This window comes from Bos javanicus, chromosome 15, assembly GCF_032452875.1.
Source record: "Bos javanicus breed banteng chromosome 15, ARS-OSU_banteng_1.0, whole genome shotgun sequence".
Taxonomy (NCBI): domain Eukaryota; kingdom Metazoa; phylum Chordata; class Mammalia; order Artiodactyla; family Bovidae; genus Bos; species Bos javanicus.
This window is the reverse complement of record NC_083882.1, coordinates 53,635,041-53,645,016: the sequence shown is the minus strand read 5'-3', so window position 1 is coordinate 53,645,016 and position 9,976 is coordinate 53,635,041. Positions and strand designations below refer to the sequence as shown.

General features: G+C 38.5%; 1 pseudogene; it reads left to right on the top strand.

Moving 5' to 3' along the window:
- The first annotated feature begins 910 nt into the window (after window positions 1-910).
- On the top strand, window positions 911-4,616 carry LOC133261040 (protein FAM91A1-like; annotated as a pseudogene).
- The last annotated feature ends 5,360 nt before the right edge of the window (window positions 4,617-9,976 follow it).

Here is a 9,976-nt window from a genome sequence, read left to right as displayed (position 1 = left end):
TCTGGGAGTTGGTGATGGACAGGGAGGCCTGGCATGCTGTAGTCTATGGGGTTGCAAAGAGTTGGACACAACTGAGCAAGTGAACTGAACTCAACTGAACTAACAGGCAAAACAAATATTTGGTGTTAGAAATTATTATAGTAGTTACTCTTTGGGTAAATAGTGACTGAGAAAGAACATAAGAGTTTCTTTCTGGGCTGTTAATAATGTTTCTGTTTAAAGTATTTTACTTTTGTTGAAGTATAATTGACATATTATATTATTATATAATGTTAATTATTATCAAATATATATGTTAATTATATATTAAATAATGCATCTTGATGTGTGCAAATTATATAGAGACATTCACTTTCTGAAAGTGTATCCAGCTGTACACTTATGACTGTGCACTGTTTAATACATATGTTACACTTCTATAAAAAAAAAGTTTACTTAAAAGTGCACTTAACTTGAGATTCCTGGTGATCTCTAAGGTGTGTGTGTGTGTCTGTGTGTCTGTGTGTGTATCTGTGTGTGTGTAGAGATGATGAGAAGTGCTAGCCAGGTAAAGATCTGAGGCAAAGTGTTCCAGGAGAAGGGAACAAGCAGACCACAAGCCCTACAGGAAGGAGCTTGGCATGTTCAAACAGAAAAAAAGACCTGTGTGGCTGGCATACAGTGAATGAAGAGATGAATGTGAGATCATTCATTTATTCATTCATCAGATATGTAAGAGTTGTGCCAGAAGCTAAGCCAGAGGACAACCAATTGTTCAGAAAGTTTAGCAGAGAAAAAAAGGAGAAAAAATAGCCACTGTAAAGGGGTAGGAAAGTCCTAAGAATATCTTGTACACACAAACACACACAGTAGAAGAAAGGAAAGACTGAGGAGGAGGGGAAAGTCCTAGAAAACAAAGAAGCATAGAGTAATGGGTACAGGTGAGAGGGATCACTCCGGAAAGGGTATGGTAAACCTAGAAATAAAACAGTCACATAGGCAAGAATTTTGAAATGGAGAGAAGCAAAATGAAAGCATTCTCCATGCTTTCATTGAAATTTGAGGAATAGTCACATGTGAGAGTAGTGAACCTGCAGAATTATTTACAAGAATGATGATTTTAAAAACTCTTTTTTCCTTCAAGTAATTTAGTGATGAAACTGAGATCTCTGATGCTTCCCTGACACTGTCCCCTGCCATGGTGAGCTGTCCAGAGCCCTCACCGTGCAGCAGCCCAGGGAACTCTAAACTGTAAGGCAGCAGGCCTCCAGCAGGCTCCCCATCAGCTGTCCCAGGGCCTTCCTAGACAGCAAGTTGCACATCACGCACAGCCACTCACAGAGCCAGCTGCCCGCCAACACTTAATAGGGTCTTGGAACTTCACAGAGGAAATATGCAAAGTAGATTGTCCTCTACATACGCACAGTCAGTTATGATACAGAAATATAACTTTTAACATGTCAAAAAAGATGAATGCAAATGCTTTGAGGGACTATTTAACAGTCAAGATGATTTCAGGCTGTACATTTTACCATTTATTGAGTGTTAGGGTAAAGGGCCTGAGGTTAACACCATTATTATAGTATACTGAGATTATAAAGGACATTATGAACAACGTGAAAAGTTATGCTTTAGGAGTTCCCTGGTGGCGTAAGTGGCTAGAATTCTGGGCTTTCACTGCTGAGGCCCAGGTTAAATCTCTGGTCATGGAACTAAGATCCCACAAGTCAAGTGGCGTGACATCCCAAAAAAAGTTATGCTTCATTGCCCATTTTAACTAAAACTGACAGTTTGTTTTCTTGGCATAAAAAGATAGCAGTTCATTGGTATTCTGAATCAATGTAGACCATCACTTCGTTTTAAAGTCTGAGGAATAGTCACATCTTCTACCAATAAAGTCAGTGTGTTCATGAATGCTCAGTCGCTTCAGTCCTGTTCAACTCTTTGCAACCCTATGGACTGTAGTCTGCCAGGTTCCTCTGTCCATAGAATTCTCCAGGCAAGAATACTGGAGTGGGTTGCCAGGCCCTCTTCCAAGGGATCTTCCCAACCCAGGGATGAACCTGTGTCTCATGCATTTCATGCTGATTCTTTACTGCTGAGCCACTGGGGAAGTCCAATAAAACCAGTGGAAACTGCCAAAAAGTCATCGTGGAGTGGTATAAGCCAGTCAGATCTCAAGAATGACATAAAGATATGCATTTTGCCTGAGACATACACTCAACTCTCTGAATCACTATATTACAATATGCCATATAGTTTATATAACAAGTAATATATTTTAATGTGTTAATATATTATAATTTTATTCTCTTGATGGTTTTATAATGAATTGAGTTCAAGATGACTAGGTGATAACTTTGAAACTCTGTATTTCTTTCAATAAATGAGCATATGAATGTTGCAGAGCTTGCATATATCCTTGAGATAGACATATCCCTGGCTAAGAATGTTTTCAAATATTGTTGCTTGGACTTTGCCATAAGAAGAGACATAAGTAATAAATGTGCATCAATTACATTTATCATGGTGCAATGTTCTATCTGCAAAAAGTACTTTCTATCCTCAAAAGATACTCCTATTATAAGATGACACAGAAAGTAGGAATCCTAAAAAAGAAGTTTCATCAGCTCTGATACTGATAGAAATAGTCAAGATCCAGCTGACACAGCCAATATAAGTAACTTGGTTGGATCTATATACAGGGCTCACAAAGCGTATTACTGCTTTCGTATTTGACTCAACACTTTCCTTTGTAATGATGAGACATCTTGTAACAAAAGTTGACAGACTTTCGCATAAGTCTATGGACAGCTTCCTTACAGGATTAAAAAATACTGGATTTCAAAATACTGATGATGAAGAAGAAGTGCAAACTTGCAGAGGTATTTTAATCAAGCAACCATGCTGAGAAACATCACACTGTCTCTGCATCATAATAACAATATAGTCACACAACTACATAGTCAGAAAAATCAATTATGGTTTTCTTCTGAATGTCTTAAAAAGTCCGAAAGCCTTCTTGATTTGGACCCTGTGACTTATATCAGAGTTCTTTTTTTTAGTTAAAATTTTATTAATCTATTTTGGGCTGCACTGGGTCTCTGTTTCGGGCTTCTCATTGCGTGACTTCTCTTGTGGCAGAGCATGGGCTCTAGGTGTGTGGGCTTCAGTAGTTGTAGCACAGGGGCTCAGTTGCTCCGCAGCATGTGGGATCTTCCCAGACCAGGAATTGAACCTGTGTCCCCTGCATTCTTAACCACTGGACCACCTGGGAAATCCATGCAGCAGAGCTCCAAACGAAATTACTCAATGCTTGTTTCTATGGCTCTTCTCACTAATGAATACAGACCATCAGCAACAGTACTCCTCAGAATATTAGACCAGTTATCCAGAAGCCACTGCTCAGAAGTCAGATCCCCATTTCTTTTACTTTGGTCAAAAGTAGAAGACTTCAAAAACTATCAGATATATTTCAGAGCTAATACTGAGCGTTAATGATATTTTGGAGTCATAATCCTGAAGTAATTCCTATTTCAGATTAGCTCAGATATTAAATGATAGGATAAGAAAACCTTTTTCCATTTGATTAAAACAGAACTACAGGGAAAGTTTGCTTGCATCAATATAAACGTTCATCAAACGCTGCAAATATTAAGGAAGAAAGTGGGCTTGCAAGGATTTCTATGAATATGTCACCACATCTGAACTTCTAGTCAACATGTACACAGAAAACCTGGTGATGCTTCTGATGAGAAAGGAGAACCTGATTTAACTTATTTAACTTCTGGCTCAGAGCAAATGAAGAAACCTGTGAAACGGTCACTGAGGAAGCCACAACAGATACAAAAACAAAACACGACTCCGATGTTGCCACAACAGCAGTGACTGGTTTCCTCTTGAGCTGTGCTTTGAAATTCCACTATTTGGCTCTGCATTAAATAAGTTTGCAGAAAAACTGTTACATACAACCAGTGCAGAAAAGAAAGCTTTTAAAGACCCTGACATTCCAGCAGAAAATTCTACTTGTCCTTAACTTTGTTCATTCATTCAAGGAAGGTGTTTCAACACTGGATATTCACACTAAAGTCAGCTTTCTCAAGACTGCTTTACCATCTTCTGCTGATACGGGAGTTCCACTTCTTGGAAAGATTGTAATATTAGAGATGCCATCTTAGCAGAATCGTTTAGAGGGTCGTCACCCTCATGTCTCACTGCTAGTCTTCACTGGCTGTAATTTAGTTACCCCATTTGTTTGTTGCACTTGGTGTCTTTTTTTTTTTTTTTTCTTAAAGTTAGAGTGCCAGTTGCAAAAACCATTCTGTTGGTACAGTATAACTTACCACTAAATGATGCCAAAAGTATGTTGTATTGCAGTTTGGAAAACATTTAATTTGCCAGGAGTCTTGCTCATTACAGCATATCCTAATGCAACAAAGAGCTCCTTTTATTTTGTTTAAATTGATCCCTAGGTTGTTGGTTCCTTTTTAACACAGAACTTTTTAGCAATCAGCACTGTATTTTTATTTTCAGGTAAACCTACTTTTTTTTCCCCCCTCAGCAAGAAGCACAAAGGATCTTTGTTCCCAGATCAGGGAGGGGACCCAAGTCCCCTGCAATGAAAGCACAGTCTTAACCACTAGACCACCAGGGAAGTCCCTACATTTCTTTTTCTTAGTCTTAGGATAAACCTTGTAGGCTTTATGATAACTGTAAACATTTATAAGCAGTCACTGAATATTGTAGTGGAGATTTTATATAATTTTAAGAAAACTTGTTTACTTTTATATTTTATTATCTACACTTTTGGGAATAATGGAAAGGGATTTGACTCTTCCTATGAACAGACTTTTTGGTATTTAGACTAGAAAGAGTATAAAACAATAAACATCCATTACTGCCAGAAGATTTGATGACACATTAAGAATTCCTATGGAGGGAATTCCCTGGTGGTCCAGTGGTTAGACTCTGAGCTTTCACTGCTCCCCGATCAGGGAACTAATATCCCACAAGCCATGCAGCTGTGCATCGAGGCAAAAAAAAAAAAAAAATTCCCATGGATACCTAATAAATTATGTATATCAGCTGAACTTTGTTGAAGGAATGCAAATCAGTATAATTTAACTTTGTTTGATATATTGAAGGTATGTAAATCAGTAAAATTATGTACAATTTGACCTTGCTATATAAGGTCTTAATTCAGACTATAAAAGTTTGCTGACATTTCATGAGCAGTTTTGGAAAACATTCTATTTTTTTTAATGCATTTAAAAAATCTGCCTGCCAAGCAGGAGACATGGGTTTGATCCCTGGGTTAGGAAGACCCCCTGGAGAAGGAAACAGCAACCCACTTCAGTATTCTTGCCTGGGAAATCCCACAGACAGAGGAACCTAGTGGGCTATAGCCCACCGGCTCTCAAGACTCAGACACAACTGACCAACTTACCAACTAAACAACATCCTTAAAAGGCTGTTAACATGGTTTGATTTGCATTTGGTTTTGTTTCTCTCTCTTCTTCTTTTTTTTGGGGGGGGAGGGGTAGCAGCATTATTGAAATATAATTCACATATCACACAATTCATCCATTTAAAGAGTAAAATTCAATGCTTTTTAGTAAGTCAGAGTTGTGCAACTATCACTACAATTTTACAACATTTTCATCACCCCAAAATAACCACATCCCCTTAACATGTTAGCTGTCATGCCCAAATTCTCCCATCCCCCCAGCTCTACTTTCTGCTTTCTCTATAGATTTGCCTATATAAATGAGAACATACATTATGTGGTCTTTTGTGATTGTTTTTTTACTTAGTATGTTTTCAAGACTTATCCATATCATAGCAGGTATCAGTACTTCATCCATTTTTATTGCTGGAGAGTATCCCATTGTTTGGGTAACATTTTATTTATCTACTCAACAATTGGTGGACATTTGGTTTATTTTATATTTTAGGCAAACATCCTAGTTTTAAATAAAGTTTATGTGTAGACTTTTTCATGTTGGGTTTTTCTTTTCATAGACTGTCTAAGGAAAAATAGAACTTTTTCATTTTGGTAGCAGTGGTTGCTCCATGATATCATCTTGATTTAAGAAGTTTTGTTTAGTTTCTATACCAACTAACATAAAGTTTAATTTGATGTTTGCAAACCAAGGACTATGATTTAAGGTTAAAATTACACATTAGAAGCATTGAGGCTATGTCTTCAGGTCAAAATACTCTAGTGATAAATCCACTATGAAGACATTATTTTAGGCAATCTAGATATTAAACTGGGACTTCCCAAGTGGTTCCATGGTTAAAAATCTGCCTACCAATGCAGGAATTCAGTTCAGCTCAGTACAGTCACTCAGTTGTGTCTGACTCTGCAACCCCATAGACTACAGCGCACCAGGCCTCCCTGTCCATTACCAACTGCCAGACCTTACTCAAACTTATGTCCTTTGAGTCGGTGATGCCATCCAACCATCTCACCCTCTGTCGTCCCCTTCTCCTCCTGCCTTCAATCTTTCCCAGCATTAGGGTTTTTTCAAAAGAGTCAGTTCTTCACATCAAGTGGCCAAAGTATTGGAGTTTCAGCTTCAGCATCAGTCCTTCCAATGAATATTCAGGACTGATTTCCTTTAGGATGGACTGGTTTGATCTTGCTGTCCAAGGGACTCTCAAGAGTCTTCTCCAACACCACAGAATTCTTTGGCATTCAGCTTTCTTTATAGTCCAACTCTCACATCCATACATGACTACTGGAAAAACCAAAGCTTTGACTATACAGACCTTTGTTGGCAAAGTAATGTATCTGCTTTTTAATATGCTGTCTAGGTTGGTCATAGCTTTTCTTCCAAGGAGCAAGCACCTTTTAATTTCATGGCTGCAGTCACCATATGCAGTGATTTTGGGGCCCAAAAATAAAGTCTCTCAGTGTTTCCATTGCTTCCTCATCTATTTGCCATGAAGTGATGGGACCAGATGCCATGATCTTAGTTTTCTGAATGTTACTGAATGTAAGTGAAAAGCTTACTTTTTCACTCTTCTTTTTCCCTTTCATCAAGAGGCTCTTTATTCTTCCTCACTTTCTGCCATAAAGGATGGTGTCATCTGCATATCAGAGGTTATTGATATTTCTCCTGGCAATCTTGATTCCCACTTGTGCCTCATCCAACCCAGCGTTTCACATGATGTATTTTGCATATAAGTTAAATAAGCAGGGTGACAATATACAGCCTTGACATACTCCTTTCCCTATTTGGAACCAGTCTGTTGTTCTATGTCCAGTTCTAACTGTTGCATCTTTGACCTGCATACAGATACTTGAAGAGGCAGGTCAGGTGGTCTGGTATTTCCATCTCTTTCAGAATTTTCCACAGTTTATTGTGATCCACACAGTCAAAGGCTTTGGCATAGTCAATAAAGCAGAAGTAGATGTTTTTCTGGAACTCTCTTGCTTTTTCAATAATCCAGCGGATGTTGGCAATTTGATCTTTGGTTCCTCTGCCTTTTCTAAAACCATCTTGAACATCTGGAAGTTCATGGTTCATGTATTGCTGAAGCCTGGCTTGGAGAATTTTGAGCACTACTTTACTAGCATGTGAGATGAGTGCAATTGTGTGGTAGTTTGAGCATTCTTTGGCATTGCCTTTCTTTGGGATTGAAATGAAAACTGACCTTTTCCAGTCCTGTGGCCACTGCTGAGTTTTCCAAGTTTGCTGGGATATTGAGTGCAGCATTTTCACAGCATCATCTTTTAGGATTTGAAATAGCTCAACTGGAATTCCATCACCTCCACTAGCTTTGTTCATAGTGATGCTTCCTAAGGCCCACTTGACTTCCCATTCCAGGATGTCTGGCCTTAAGTTGGTGATCATGCAATCATGATTATCTGGGTCATGAAGATCTTTTTGTACAGTTCTTCTGTGTATTCTTGCCACCTCTTCTTAATATTTTCTGCTTCTGTTAGGTCCATACCATTTCTGTCCTTTATTGTGCCCATCTTGCAGACAATGTGTTCAATCCCTGGTCTGGGAGGATCCCACATACTGTGGGACCACTAAGTCACCGCACCACAACTACTGAGCCTGTGTGCTGCAACTACTGAAACCCAAAAGTTCTAGAACCTGTACCGTGCAACAAGAGAAGTCACTGCAATGAGAATCCCCTGCACTGCAGCTAGAGAGTAGCCCCCGCTCTCCATAACTAGAGAAAGCCTGCACAGCAACAAGGACCCAACACAACCAAATAAATAAATTAGTTTCTAAAATAATCAAAAAAATTATTTTAAAAAATGACAATTTTTTAAAAAGGACATTTTAAAAAAAATGTATGGATCAATTTCATCTTTTAAATGTTTTTAAAGAAATTCAGCTTTTATATAATTTTTAAAAGTATGATCATCAAATTTCCTTGATTTCTTTTTTGAAAAAAGGAAATAAGATAATTTTGTATTTGTTTTGGGAGGGGAGTTAATATGGCTAACAATATTCTTGGCAAAAAAATACCAGAGACATTTGAGATCTTTTTTTCTCATGTTGGTTTTCATTACCTAATGTTTTCAGCTTTCTCTGTCATTCTTACTTTTTTCTCATTTTCAGTGTTTCAATTTGTTTTTAAAACTTTAAATTTCCAAAACTATAAGTACAGTGGATTGCTTTCCAGCATGATATTAACATTATAAACTGTGTCAAATTGATTACTGGCATATATAACATGCGGCTTTCCAGATGGCGCTAGTGGTAAAGAATCAGCCTACCAATGCAGGAGATGCAAAAGAAATGAGAGTTTGATCCCTTGGTTGGGAAGATTCCCCTGGAAAAGGAAATGGCAACCTACTCCAGTATTCTCGCCTGGGAAATTCTATGGACAGAGGAACCTGGTAGGCTACAGTCCTAGGGTTGCAAACAGTCACACACACACATACAACATGTTTACAAATAAACTGGGATTTTTTTCAATAAACCAGATGTGCAACAGGCTTGTAAAATGCACTTATCTGTACTCATTGTACATCCTTAAAGATGATGCTGGGAAAGAGCTGCACTCAATATGTCAGCAAATTTGGAAAACGCAGCAGTGGCCACAGGACTGGAAAAGGTCAGTTTTCATTCCAATCCCTAAGAAAGGCAATGCCAAAGAATGCTCAAACTACCCCACAAGTGCACTCATCTCACACGCTAGTAAAGTAATGCTCAAAATTCTCCAAGCCAGGCTTCAACAGTATGTGAACCGTGAACTTCCCGATGTTCAAGCTGGACCTAGAGATGGCAGAGGAACCAGAGATCAAATTGCCAACATCCGTTGGAGTATTAAAATAGCAGTAGAGTTCCAGAAAAACATCTATCTCTGCTTTATTGACTATGCCAAAGCCTTTGACTGTATAGATCACCACAGACTGAAGAGATGGGAATACCAGACCACCTGACCTGCCTCTTGAGAAATGTGTATGAGGTCAAGAAGCAACAGTTAGAACTGGACAAGGAACAACAGACTGGTTCCAAATAGGAAAAGGAGTACGTCAAGGCTGTATATTGTCACCCTGCTTATTTAACCTCTATGCAGAGTACACCATGTGAAATGCTGGGCTGGATGAAGCACAAGCTGGAATCAAGATTGCCAGGAGAAATATCAATAACCTCAGATATGCAGATGACACCACCCTTATGGCAGAAAGCCTCTTGATGAAAGTGAAAGAGGAGAGTGAAAAAGTTGGCTTAAAGCTCAACATTCAGAAAACGAATATCATGGCATCTGGTCCCATCACTTCATGGCAAATAGATGGGGAAACAGTGGTAACAGTGAGAGATTCTTTTTTTTGGTCCCCAAAATCACTGCAGATGGTGACTGCAGCCATGAAATTAAAAGACACTTACTCCTTGGAAGAAAAGTTATGACCAACCTAGACAGCATATTAAAAAGCAGAGACGTTACTTTGCCAACAAAGGCCTGTCTTGTCAAGGCTGTGGTTTTTCTAGTAGTCATATATGGGTATGAGAATTGGACTATAAAG